The sequence below is a fragment of the Cetorhinus maximus genome, chromosome 3 (assembly GCF_964194155.1).
Source record: "Cetorhinus maximus chromosome 3, sCetMax3.hap1.1, whole genome shotgun sequence".
Lineage (NCBI taxonomy): Eukaryota > Metazoa > Chordata > Chondrichthyes > Lamniformes > Cetorhinidae > Cetorhinus > Cetorhinus maximus.
In genome coordinates this window covers 160,954,133-160,967,879 of record NC_135881.1, presented here as the reverse complement: position 1 = coordinate 160,967,879, position 13,747 = coordinate 160,954,133, and the positions used below count along the sequence as shown (strand labels likewise).

The window sequence follows — 13,747 nt, the reverse complement described above, 5'->3', positions numbered from 1 at the left end:
TTCTGAAGATGAGACCACTTTGCATTTATAGGCCAAGGTTTATTGGAGGAGACTCAACATTTCTTCAGCAGCTGAGTGACTTGGGAGAGGAGGGACTGAGCTGAATGAAAGTGATAGGACTCTCAGAGCATCTGGTTATCCATCCTGGATTAGAACAAGACTTTAAATTCAGGAGTGCATCCCATTCAGCAGTTCTCAATGGCCCCGGACTCAACCTGGAGCTGAATGGCCCAGAAAGGCACAAAGAAACTAAAGGGTCAAATCCAGTGGGAACAATCCTTCACACACAGTCTGAGATGAGGCTGATCAATGAGCACCTAAAGCTTTCTGGTGTACAGGTTTATGAGGTAGATTGGAAATTGCTCATCAATAGGGAGAATGGCCAATGAACCTTTAGCACTGACTGAGCTACATAAACCAACATGGATATTGCAGATTAATAGAAACTGTCAAGGTTAATGGATAATGCATGTGCGGCCAGATTTCGCCAGTTTAATTTTACTATTTGGCGAGATGAATGGATTTTTAAGATTATTTCAGACAATCAAGCTGTGTGTATCTTCCCTTCTGCTTTCATTTAATCGACTTCCTTGAAAGTGCAAGGTCTTGTGTTGGGGAAGAGGAGCTAATAAGTCCAGATGTGCCATGTGCCATGTGCAAGAAGAGGTAGAACAGGACATAAGAAGTGAAGGAGAATCCAATCAGGGAGCGAGGAGTTAGAATGGGACATAGAGTTGAAGGAGAAGGATGACCATGTGAGAGGAGAGGGGGCATGGAGACCAGTGAGAGGGGTGGCAGAAGGGAGATTAGTGAGAGGGGTGTCAGGATAGAGATCAGTGAGAGGGATAGCAGGATGGAGACCAGTGAGAGGAGAGGCAGAATGGAGAACAGTGAGAGGGGAGGCAAGATGGAGACCACTGAGAAGGATGGCAGGATGGAGACCAGTGAGAGAGACAAGATGGAGACCAGTGAGAGGAGACGCAGAATGGATACAAGTGAGAGGGGAGGCAGGATGGAGACCAGTGAGGGGGGAGGTAAAATGCAGACCAGTGAGAGGGGAGGCAGGATGGAGACTAGTGAGAGGAGAGGCAAGATGGAGACTGGTAAGAGGAGAGGCAGAATGGAGACCAGTGAGAGGGGAGGCAGAATGGAGACCACTGAGAAGGATGGCAGGATGGAGACCAGTGAGAGAGACAAGATGGAGACCAGTGAGAGGAGACGCGGAATGGATACCAGTGAGAGGGGAGGCAGGATGGAGACCATTGAGGGGGGAGGTAAAATGCAGTCCAGTGAGAGGGGAGGCGGAATGGAGACCAGTGAGATGGGAGGCAGGATGCAGACCAGTGAGAGGAGAGGCAAGATGCAGACTGGTAAGAGGAGAGGCAGATTGGAGACCGGTGAGAGGAGAGGCAGAATGGAGACCACTGAGAAGGCTGGCAGGATGGAGACCAGTGAGAGGAGAGGCAGAATGGAGACCAGTGAGAGGAGAGGCAGAATGGGGACCGGTGAGAGGAGAGGCAGAATGGGGACCGGTGAGAGGAGAGGCAGAATAGGGACTGGTGAGAGGAGAGGCAGAATGGGGACCGGTGAGAGGAGAGGCAGAATGGGGACCGGTGAGAGGAGAGGCAGAATGGGGACCGGTGAGAGGGGAGGCAGAATGGGGACCGGTGAGAGGGGAGGCAGAATGGGGACCGGTGAGAGGAGAGGCAGAATGGGGACCGGTGAGAGGAGAGGCAGAATGGAGACCAGTGAGAGGAGAGGCAGAATGGAGACCAGTGAGAGGAGAGGCAGAATGGAGACCAGTGAGAGGGATGGCAGGATGGAGACCAGTGAGAAGGGAGGCAGGATGCAGACCGGTGAGAGGGATGGCAGAATGGAGACCGGTGAGAGGGATGGCAGGATGGAGACCAGTGAGAAGGGAGGCAGGATGGAGACCGGTGAGAGGAGAGGCAGAATGGAGACCAGTGAGGAGGATGGCAGGATGCAGACCGGTGAGAGGAGAGGCAGAATGGAGACCGGTAAGAGGAATGGCTGCATCGAGACCAGTGAGAGGAGAGGCAGAATAGAGACCGGTGAGAGGAGAGGCAGAATGGAGACCAGTGAGAGGAATGGCTGCATCGAGACCAGTGAGAGGAGAGGCAGAATGGAGACCAGTGAGAGGGATGGCAAGATGGAGGCCAGTGAGAAGGGAGGCAGGATGCAGACCAGTGAAAGGAGAGGCAGAATGGAGACCGGTGAGAGGGATGGCAGGATGGAGACCAGTGAGAAGGGAGGCAGGATGCAGACCGGTGAGAGGAGAGGCAGAATGGAGACCGGTGAGAGGAATGGCTGCATCGAGACCAGTGAGAGGAGAGGCAGAATGGTGACCAGTGAGGGGAGAAGCGGAATGGAGTCCAGTGAGAGTGGAGGCGGAATAGATACCGGTGAGAGGAGAGGCAGAATGGAGACCAGTGAGAGGAGAGGTAGAATGGAGACCAGTGGGAGGGGAGGCAGAATGGAGACCAGTGAGAGAGGAGGCAGAATGGAGACCAGTGAGAGGAGAGGCAGAATGGAGACCAGTGAGAGGAGAGGCAGAATGGAGACCAGTGGGAGAGGAGGCAGAATGGAGACCAGTGAGAGAGGAGGCAGAATGGAGACCAGTGAGAGAGGAGGCAGAATGGAGACCAGCGAGAGGGGAGGTGGAATGGAGACCAATTGGAGGAGAGGCAGGAAGGGGACCAAATGAGAGGTGGAAATAGAAGGGGATCTTCTAGGCCTCGGGGCATTGAACCAGTGGGAGAAGAGCTATTTTCCTCTGAGGCGTGTGGCCGTCCACATCCTGCAATGTACCACCAATTGAAATATACAGGCCACCCCCAGCTTCATGAACATTCAGTAACCCTTAAAATGTAAGCTACCCATGGATATAAAGTAGTGCTCAGAGGAATTTGAACAAAGAAAATTTTGGGGAACTTTCCTCCTGACCCCAATTTACCCTCCTTTTGTATTGAAAACCTCTTCTCTGTGTTTTACAAGTAAGTTGGCAGGCCTTCCACCACTTAATAAATCAACCCCTCAGCTTAGACTGGCACCTGAAAGGTTCACCTGGGAAGGGAACATGGTCCAGAACATCCGTTCCCTGGAAGGGGTCATACCCTGGACATCCGCAGATGATGCGCAGGGGGTCCTTGCCTGGGAAGTTTAAACTTCTATTGGTCAATCACCCTGCACTGGGAACCATCTGAAACTCCAATTTCTGTCTGAGACTTTGGACCTTTCCGGATTACCCAGGATACAAAGGATCAACCACTTCTAACTCTTGGGTAAATATGGTACCAATCCCACACCCCCCACCAGACCTCCCATCTACCCTCCTGACCCCCTGATCACCCTCCCCCACACCCTGACCAATATTGCCTCCAGCAAGGGTAATATCTAAACCCTGATAAGAAGGTAATAACACCCTAGAGCAATAATCACCTCAGAACTCTGTGACACTTCACACTTTCCTCCAGCTACTCCTGTCCTTACATAAGAACTTGAGTAGACCATTCGGGAGTAGGCTTGTTCTGCCATTCAATCAGATCATTGTTGATTGATACTTCAACTCCATTTGTCCACCATTGATCAATATCCCTCTAAGCCCTTACCTAACAAAAATCTATTTATCTTGAATATTTGAAGCGTACACAACTTTTTCTTTGGACCACCAAAGAATACAGCACAGAATGTGGCCTTTCAGCCCATTGAGTCTGCACTGGCTCTTTCAAAAAGCAATCCAGTTAGTTCCACTCCCACACACTTTCTCCAAATCCCTGCCGTTTTGTCCTTCCAATATTTATCCAATTCCTGTTAAGGTCCTAAGCTCTAGAATTTCCTCTATGCCTCTCTATCTTACTTTTCTCCTTTCATCTGCCCAAATGTAGTTTCATGTGCTCAGTATCATATTTTGTTTTATAGTGCATCTGTGAAGCTTGTTGGGACACTTTATTGCATTAAAAGTGTGATATAAATATAAGTTGTTGTTGCTTCTGGTTCTTCTGCCAATCATCTTAAATCTGTGCCTTTGTTTATTGACCCTTCAGCCATTAGAAATAGTTCCTGCGTATTTACTCTATCTTGACCTCTATCTTTTTGGAGAAAGAGATTCTACTACCCTTCATGTTATGTTAATTTCAATCTTAAATAGCCTAGTTCTAATTTAAAGATAGTGCTCCCTTGTTTTGGCTTCCTCTACTGATTTCACTATCCACCCTATCAATTCCCTTTCTCATTTTAGATTGCCTTTCAGTTTCATAGACTGAAGAGAACGCCAACCAAGTTTATGCAGCATGTCCTCACGACTTAACCCTTTAAACCCTGGTATAATTCTGGGTAATCTGTACCATACTCACTCGAAGGTCAAATATATATCCTTCCTGAGGTGCAGTATTCAAGATTAAAGGCAGTACTCCAGATTAATTCCAGTGGACGCTCTGTACAATTGAAGCATAACTTCCTTTGTTTTGAATTCCAGTCCCTTTAAGATAGACATAAAATTCCATTTGCCTTGGTTTACTTTTTATATTTTTGACATGATGCTGGAAATCTCATATAAGGAAAGAAAATGATGGAAGTTCTCAACAGGTCTGACAGCACCTGTGGTGAGAGAAGCAGTTAATGGTTAAGGTTGATGACCTCTACTTCTCATTTCCACCCTTCTCTCACTTTCACATGGTCTAACTCCTAGTCTTCTCTTCCCTTCCATTCTGATGAAAGGTCATCAACCTGAAACATTAGCTCCTCCTGTCTCCACAGTTGCTGCCTAACCCACTGAGCATTTTTAACATTTTCTAATTTTATTACAATAACTTCTAATGATTTGTTTACTTGGACCCCTGATTCCCTTTGCTCATCCACAATCCCTAGTCTCTTATCATTTAAGCGTTTGTATTTATATTTCTTTGATCTAAAGTGGATGATCTCTCCTTTCCTCACATTAACCTCTATCTGTTGCTGTTTTTCGCACTCACTTGATGGTGGGGTGGAATTTTAACCTTAAAAAAAAAATGGGTTTTGGAGCAAGCGGGTTAGAAGGGCTGAAATTGGTAGCATGTTAGGAAGCCGACTGCAAACCGCCAACTTCTGCTTTTAACTGCACATATTTGACTGCGTGCGAGAAACCCCCTCGGGAGATCGTGTTGCCAATTTAAATATTTTAAAAGGTGATGTTTTAACTGGACTTCTTGAATTTAACTCTGAGTGCATATGTTTCCTAGATTTTGTGGAACTTGAAAGTGAAAGCAAAGTAACCCACTCCGAGGGTTTGGGGGCAGGCAGGAAAGTGGATTAAGGCCACAATCAGATCAGCTATCTTATTGAATGGCAGATAAGGGTCTAGGGTCTAAATGGACTACACCTGCTCCTAGTTTCTTTACTGGAATTAATTTTATTTACACAATATTTCCATCATAAACTGTTAACTTCAGAGGGCTAATCCTGGAGGAGTGAGTGGCACCAATACCAGGTCTGCCGTGCTTCACAGGCTTGTAGGTGATGGAGAACTCTCCAAGATAATGGCTAATCATTTCAGGCTTGATTTCAACCTGGTTAAAGGTTTTTCTATTGTACACACCAACCATGCTGTCGACCATCTCTGGGAGGATAACCATATCCTGAAGATGAGTACTGACAACCTCTGGTTTCTCCATTGGAAGAGCTTCCTGTTTGGCCTTGTGCAGCCTTTTCAGGAGGTACTGCTGTTTGTGGCGAAGGTCTCTGTCCACACGCCTACGCTGACGGGCACAATACAACTGCATCAGCTGTTTATAAGACATGTCGAAGAACTGATTCAGGTGAACACCTCAGCAGGTAAACTTCCTGAAAGTTCATTTCTTCTTCTGTCCTACTTGGTCAGCCATTTTCACCCGTTTTATGTTCTTAAGAGGACCTTGGGAATTGAGGAGGCTGAACAATGACAGGGAAAAAATTCTATAACTACTCTGACCTACTCCTGACTCCTTGCCTAACTGAAATGGTACTTGTTCTGAGAATTTGCTTTCACTACTTAAGAGGCGATTTCTAATAATTTGGAGGTCAGTTCCAGTACTTCGGAGTTTTGTGCACCTGCATTCCCACCTTGTCAAACATCAGCTCAGCATGGGTGCTTCCTTTTCCCAATGCTCCTACCTAACAACCCCTGGGCCTTCAGCAGAGTTGGAGGAAGGCTGCTCAAATCCCTGCCCGTGACTGATGAGATACTCTTGGCCCACATTCTCTGGCTTTGAAGATCCTGAGGGCCATGCCAAAGGCTCTCCCACCTGCATTTGTACGGAAGCGAACTCGACCATCGGACAGGAGGCAGCATGAAGGGCTCTGACTGATGGTGATAGGGGAGTAGGGCTGGTGAGAGGTGGAACAACGGATGAGAACTGAAAGCACTTCATGCAGATTCACCATTTCCATTTCCCCTTTCTCCATCTTTCCTCTCAAGGCCCACCCAGCTAATAATGAGCTGAAGAGCACTTTGCTGCACATCAATAGGGTGCTGAAGGGCCAAGACTAGGTTTCTATGAATCCTGTTTAAGGTACCATTTAGAGTGTGTAGACTATCAACGAGGGCCGACGTTCACTTGTTTGATTGCCCCATTTGATGCTCCATGCACATGACCACTCTTTCCTTTTCACAACTGCCCTCGAGGCTCAGCATTTGTGTCCATCTGAGCAGAGCTTTGAGTGTCCTGCACCCTCCATGGACTCTTCACGTCTTCTCTGCCTCTACCACTTGATGTGCAAGACACCAACTTTCTGTCTTGGCAATCTCACTGAGATGTGTGTATCTAAGCTGGTGGGTGGTCTGCGCAAGTCTTGTGATGGTGCATTCTCAGAATGAGTAACCTCCTCTGAGGAATTTTCGTTCACCTGCACCACCTGCAGGCGGACGCTTGACAGGCCTGTGGAAGCAAAATTCATGAATTAGAGCTGTCAAGTTATGAAGGTGTGATGTTTACATTTTGAATATTATCATATTTCACTGGCTGCTGACATGAAGTCAACATGAGGCAATATTGTATGCTAAGTGACTGTGTAAACTTTAATTCTGTCACCAAGTAGCTGGAAGGCCCCTTCTCTGATCTCCAACATGCTAAGATTCACAGCTCCAATGCAGCCTGCTCTGCAGCTGTCAATATGGCGATGGTTGGAGGGCCATGTACAGCTCTCTGCCTCTCTCTGGTGTTCTGTGCTCTCCTCCAGTAGAGAAGAGACCTATGAGTGAGAGTAATTGAATGCATTGCATGAGTGGACAACATTTGTTGAGGGTCACTGTGAGGGATAGGTGTGACATTGCATTAAGATGGGGATGAGTGGCAGTGATGGATAGTCAGGTGGGGATTTGAAGAAGTGCATAGACAGAGGAATGGGTGCACCTACAAGATAAGATTGTATAAGGAGTGATGTGTAAGAATAGGTTTGGGAAGGCAGAGAGAGGGGTGAGGGTTTGGTGTTGCACATACATCAGGATATACTTGAATGTGCCATTCCACTCACTGCACAAGATTTAAGAGGTATTAAGATGAGCACTTGAAACGCCATAGCATACAGGGCTGCGGGCCTAGTGCTGGAAAATGGGACTAGAATAGATTGGTGCTTAATGGCCGACATGGACACGATGGGCCGAATGGCCTGTTTCTGCTGAATGACTATGACTGTTCTGACCTGATTAGGTCATTAAACCTCTTCTGGCACCCCACTCCTGCTGCTAACCTCCTGTGCAACTTCCTGTCAAGTTTTTTTGTTCTCTCAGGCATCTTCCTCCAGTTGACAGGGAAGAGAATCTCCCTGCAGTTCCTTGCAGATTGCAGTATCAGTGAAGCGAGGTGCTGCTTTGCAGCATTGGGAATCCATGGTGTCATTTCCTCCTTTGTTCAAACACCTGGACAACCCTTCAACTTTCATTTTCTCAGGGTTGCTTTCAACTGAAATAGACTTATGTAGGTCATCAGCATGCACACTCGCGCTATTTGGTTCAAGAATCTGGAAGTCAGATGCTAATACAGTGGCTGGGTTAAAAAAACTACCAGATACCCTTGCTGCCAATAGGTTGCCACCTTAAAATCCAGCCCAGTCCGTCTATATGCATTTGCTACTCCCTCCAGTCTCCCCTCCCCTTTCTTTCTCCTACCTTCTCACCCATCTGCATTCTCTCTTTCCCCCATCTCTATCCATTTATACCCTTAACCCACTAATCTAGCTTGATTTCTGTGTGCAACACCATAAGAGATGTTCCAGTATGTCTGTGGTTTGTGGCACAATGATTATTTTACACATGTGATTTTAAAGAAAAGAAAAATATATTAAAAAAATACATATAATAATTATTAGAAAAAAGGGAATCAAAAAGGGGGTGAGTATGGAGGAGAGTTCATGATCTGAAGTTGTTGAACTCAATGTTAAGTCCAGAAGGCTGTAAAGTGCCTAATCGAAAGCTGAGGTGCTGTTCCTCCAGTTTGCTTTGAGCTATACTGGCACATTGCAGCAGGCCAAGGACGGACATGTGGACATGAGAGCAGGGTGGTGTGTTCAAATGGCAAGCGACAGGAAGGTCTGGGTCATGCTTGCGGACAGACCAAAGGTGTTCCGCAAAGTGGTCACCCAGTCTGCGTTTGGTCTCTCCAATGTAGAGGAAACCACATTGGGAGCAGCGAATGCAGTATACTAAATTGAGAGAAGTGCAAGTGAAGTGCTTCACTTGAAAGGAGTGTTTGGGCCCTTGGACGGTGAGGAGGGAGGAAGTAAAGGGGCAGGTGTTGCACCTTCTGCGGTTGCATGGGAAGGTGCCGTGGGAGGGGGTTGAGGTGTAGGGGGTGATGGAGGAGTGGACCAGGATGTCCCGGAGGGAACGGTCCCTACGGAATGCCGGGGTGAAGGGAAGATGTGTTTGGTGGTGGCATCATGCTGGAGTTGGCGGAAATGGCGGAGAATGATCCTTTGAGTACGGAGGCTGGTGGGGTGATAAGTGAGGACAAGGGGGACCCTCTCATGGTTCTGGGAGGGAGGGGAAGTTGTGAGGGCGGATGCGCGAGAGATGGGCCGAACATGGTTGAGGGCCCTATCAACCGCCGTGGGTGGAAAACCTCAGTTAAGGAAGAAGGAAGACATTGAGTTCAACGACTTCAGATCATGAACTCTCCTCCATCCCCCTTTTTGATCCCCTTTTTTCTAATAATTATTATATATTTTTTATATATATATTTTTCTTTTCCCATCTATTTCTATTATTATTTTTAAAATTTATTTTCATCCATTATTTTATCTCCACCTTTTAGCCTATTTCAATCTCCTCCCCCCACCCCACCCCCACTAGGGCCATCTGTCTTGCTCATCCTGTTTTCTACCCTTAATGTCACCATTAGCGCATCCTTTAGCTAATATCATCACCGTCAACACCCCTTTGACCTTATGTTTATGACATATTTGACAATCTCTCCTTTGCCTCCACCTATCACTTGCCCTCTATCCAGCTCCACCTGTCCCACCCTCCTTAAACAGCTTTCACCACATTTCTATTTCTCTTTAGTTCTGATGAAGAGTCATACGGACTCGAAACGTTAACTCTGTCTTCCTCTCCACAGATGCTGTCAGACCTGCTGAGTTTTTCCAGCAATTTTTGTTTTTGTTTCCCCCAGACCATTCATTTATTGGAGAAAATTGAATGGGTTACTTTACTGCTCTGACCCACTCAATTTTCCAATATTTTTCATGCTCAGGTGCACCTGAATCAACTGGGTGCACACCCAGGTAAATCTTTCCCTTATATGTTTTCAGCTGCAATAGAATTACATTTTTACTTTCTATTTGTGTATCACATAAGAGAAAGGAGCAGAGTAGACCATGCAGCCCATTGAGCTGTATAATATGTGCATTATAGAGCTGCATGCAACCTCTTTAAACTAAGTGCAACATATAGCATTTTTTTTTGCTAAAACAAATTGGCTTGGCTTGCTGTAAACATAAATAGCAATAAATGCAGTTTATCATGCTGGCAACAAAAAAAAATTGAACCAAACATCTTCCACTTTACAAGTTAGGAAGGCCTATATCAACTAACAGAAAGCCTGCCTTGATAGTACCATAACATATCTTTTCTTTTTCCTCTCTATATGCATGTGCACATACAATAAATGTGCTATGTAAACTTCTCTCCACTGGAAATAAAACTCCAACACTAATAGGCAAACTGCTATTTTCAAAGTGTGGCACGAAATAGATTTTGTCTATGTTTAATTATTGTACATTTCATTGTTGGAAATTCCATCTGCGAAGTTAAGCCAAAGGTCATATATCCAGTAGCTGGTAGACAAAAATAATCCTTTGTTGTAGCCTCTGGGTTGTCTTATCACCTCTCCAGATATTGGGGAAATTAGGATACGCTACAGATTGCAGAGGAGGCAAAATCTGCTTAGTGGAGTAACCAGTGACACTGAACACAAGAAACTATCTTGTATAAACCAACAACCCCCATCCCCCACAAAAAAGAGTGCTTGCCTGCTTAAACGTATTACGTAGGGGAGGGAGGGAATGGAAACTTGAGAATAGATTCATAATGTGATACTGCTTAGTAAATCTTTCCAGTTCATCCTTGTTTTGAAGGCAATCCCTTGAACTGTTTGCCAAGTTAGGAACTGATGCCAATAAGAACTTATTTATATGAAAAGTGATTAATACCTGGAATGGTTCTTCAAGGATAGTTAATGGAAGCAATATACGTGAATTTGTTCAAGAGCTAAAAGATTTACAGGTTTTTGATGAAGATTATACTCAAATTCTATACTTCTTCCCCACATTTGTGTCGACCTTTTTGTGCAATCACCTTCATTTTTTTGTATTATTGCATGATATGTGAGCACCTTTGGCAGAGCCAGCATTTATTGCTTACCCCTAATTGCCCTCGAGAATGTGATGGTGAGCTGCTGCTTTAAATTGCTACAGCCCATATGGTTGTATGCATACTCATAGCGCTGTTATAAAGGGCGTTCCAGCCTTAAATATTTCAACAATGGAGCATCCACAACCACAATGCTACCTGCTCCCACTGCCGTCTTAGTATCTGGCTGGAGAACCTCCTTGCCCCCTGAGAGAAAAGGACCACTCTCCTGTCCATCTCATACACCAAAGCCTCCAATTCTTCAGCGGAGAACCTAGGGGCACATTCTCTGCCCTGTTGCATCATTTTTACGCCACTTTCTGTCCCTTCAAGCAACTGCTGCAGCCAAAATGTATCTCTCCTTTAAGAGGTGGAGACTAGTGGTGCTAGCCTTGCACTGACATGGTTCCCCTGCTATGGAATACAGCCACTCAGCAGAGTGCTTAGTGCTGTCTACATGTGACAATCATTTAAATTAGCAGACAGCATAAAGTTTGTGTGGTGCCTGCATCGCTATGAATGAGCACAAGTTAATCAAACATTACAATCCCTGCGTCCAATTACTGGTCTTATTCAGGTTTTTCCCTTTAGTCTTCACGAGAACAAACCCTCTTCCATAGTTGGGTAAAAGAGTTAATTATTGGTTTAGTGTAAAGATACATTGAATTATTACAAGTTCAGTAACTGACATTCCTACTTTGGAATTTCAAATTAGTGAAGCATTAACAAATACTTTTCATTTCCCAATTGTTGTTAAAAACATTCCTTGTGTTATCTCTTTGATTGTTGGAATGCAGCCTGTCACACAGTGTTAGATTTCAATGCAAGGAATCTGAATATTAGTGCTTGGGATATGTGAACTTCAGAAGAGGCAGGTGCAGAGTGTAATGTGACACTGGTACAGCTACAAGAACTTGTATTTTGTGCATGTTCTTTGCCATTGATGTAGAATTTGTGATTGATGGCCTCTTGTGTAAGGTCTGGTGTGCACATTGCAGTTGAACCCTTACGACCATTGTCTTTGTTTCATTGCATTATCAACTTTGATTCCAGTCATTTTATAATAATTTAAAGGAGATACAGCTGTGATGGTTAATGCTTTCACCCAGTAGGCATGGAGAATTCTACTATTACCATGCATCGAATCTCTATTTTAAACTTACTTTTAAACCACCATTAATGGTCCTGTTTATAGTCTTTGATTACTACCATTAAAGAATCACTACCTTGCAATTGCTGTGGGTAGCAGGTGTTCAAAAAGCTCAGAGAATCAATTTACTTTTGCAGTGTGCAACATTGACAGGTAAATGAAACATTGTGCGTTTTCTCATGGGCTGTGGTACAAATGTTTGATTGTGATTATAACTCATTATTCCTCCTTTCATCTTTTGAATTCAGTGTTTATATATGAGACTTTCATGTTACATTTGAAATTCTGCTTCCCTTGAATATTTTTTGACCTAAATAAAACCTTTATTTAAATAAGTATGGAACTGGGAAATTGATGCTTTAAGAGTACAGAAACCCTTGTAGTTCAACACAATTGCATTGTGTCTTTTGTCAAACTTCATAAACTGGAATTTGCAGGGATTTTGATGGCTAACAATCAAAACTTGCAATCATTCCCCCTCTGAATTTGATTTTTAAGCTTTAAGATTTAGCGCAAGCGCAGGTTAACACGAACATCCTGAAGTTGCAGGCTGCACTAAGGCCCTCTCCCCCACCACACCAGAACCAGCAATCAGAAAAATCAGTTGATCTGGTGAGAACTTCCCCTTTCTCACTCTCATGTTATGTGAATAGATTGTGGAAGCTGGCACTGTTCTCCTTGGAGAAGAGAAGATTAAGAGGAGATTTGACAGACGTTCAAAGTCAAAAGGGACTAGACAGAGTATAGAGAGGGAGAAATTGTTCCCATTGGCAGAAGGGTCAAGAACAAGAGGACACCAATTTACGATGGCTGGCAAAAGAAGCAACAGCAATATAAGGAAAAGCCATTTTGCGCAGCAAGTGTTTGGGATCACGAATGCACTGCCTGACAATGTGGTGGAGGTAGATTTAATCAAGACCTTCAAAAGAGAATTGGATAATTAGCTGAAGAGAAAAAATATTACAGGCCTACAGGGGCAAAGATGGGGGGAATGGCTCTTGCAAAGAGCTGACATGGACACAACAGGTCAAATGGCTGCCTTATGTGCTTTAACCATTTTATGATTTTATATCGCTATTAGAAACTCCATAAAAAGTGAAGCGTTGCTCAGTGAGGTCTAGCTTTGTTTCTAAGTGATCTGACTAATAATTATTACTGAACAATTGATCTGGATCTGAAAAAATAATTTTATATTTGTGGAATATGTTAAATTGGTCTATTGTGGTCAGTTACTAGATTATTTTTTAAAAATAAACAATGTTCTGAAAAGATTAAAGTTTGTTCATGGTATTTTAGCTTCTACTATATCCTCACGTATATGTCCCAATCTTTATTTCGCTCTCTGTAAATTTTTAAGAAGTAAGTTGATTATTAATGCTTTACATTTCCGGGTTGGTTGACTGAAAATCCTTTGGTGTGATTGGCTGCTTGGATAGCTTGAAGACATCACTGCAACCCTGGGAATCCCCAATAGACTCTGCTACAGCCAATTGCATGTTGAAAGAGTTAAAGTTCTCACTGACCACAAAATCCAAGCCAATGAATCCATTTTTCCAGATTATATAACATATGATTATCAATTATTTCTAAACCATGCAGCATTATCATACCATTGTCATTTCAACTAATCTCTGAGAATGATTTCAGTAAAAGAAGCTGAACTCTTTCGATAATTTGTAGCTTGTATGAAGCTTTTTTTAAACTTCCATTCATAG

At 44.3% G+C, this 13,747-nt stretch overlaps 1 protein-coding gene and 1 pseudogene across 1 annotated transcript in view; one reads left to right on the top strand and one right to left on the bottom strand.

Annotated features, from left to right (window-relative positions):
• hivep1 (HIVEP zinc finger 1) overlaps positions 1-13,747 on the top strand; it is a 286,849-nt gene that overhangs the window by 236,034 nt on the left and 37,068 nt on the right.
• On the bottom strand, positions 5,412-5,879 carry LOC144672320 (small ribosomal subunit protein uS19 pseudogene; annotated as a pseudogene).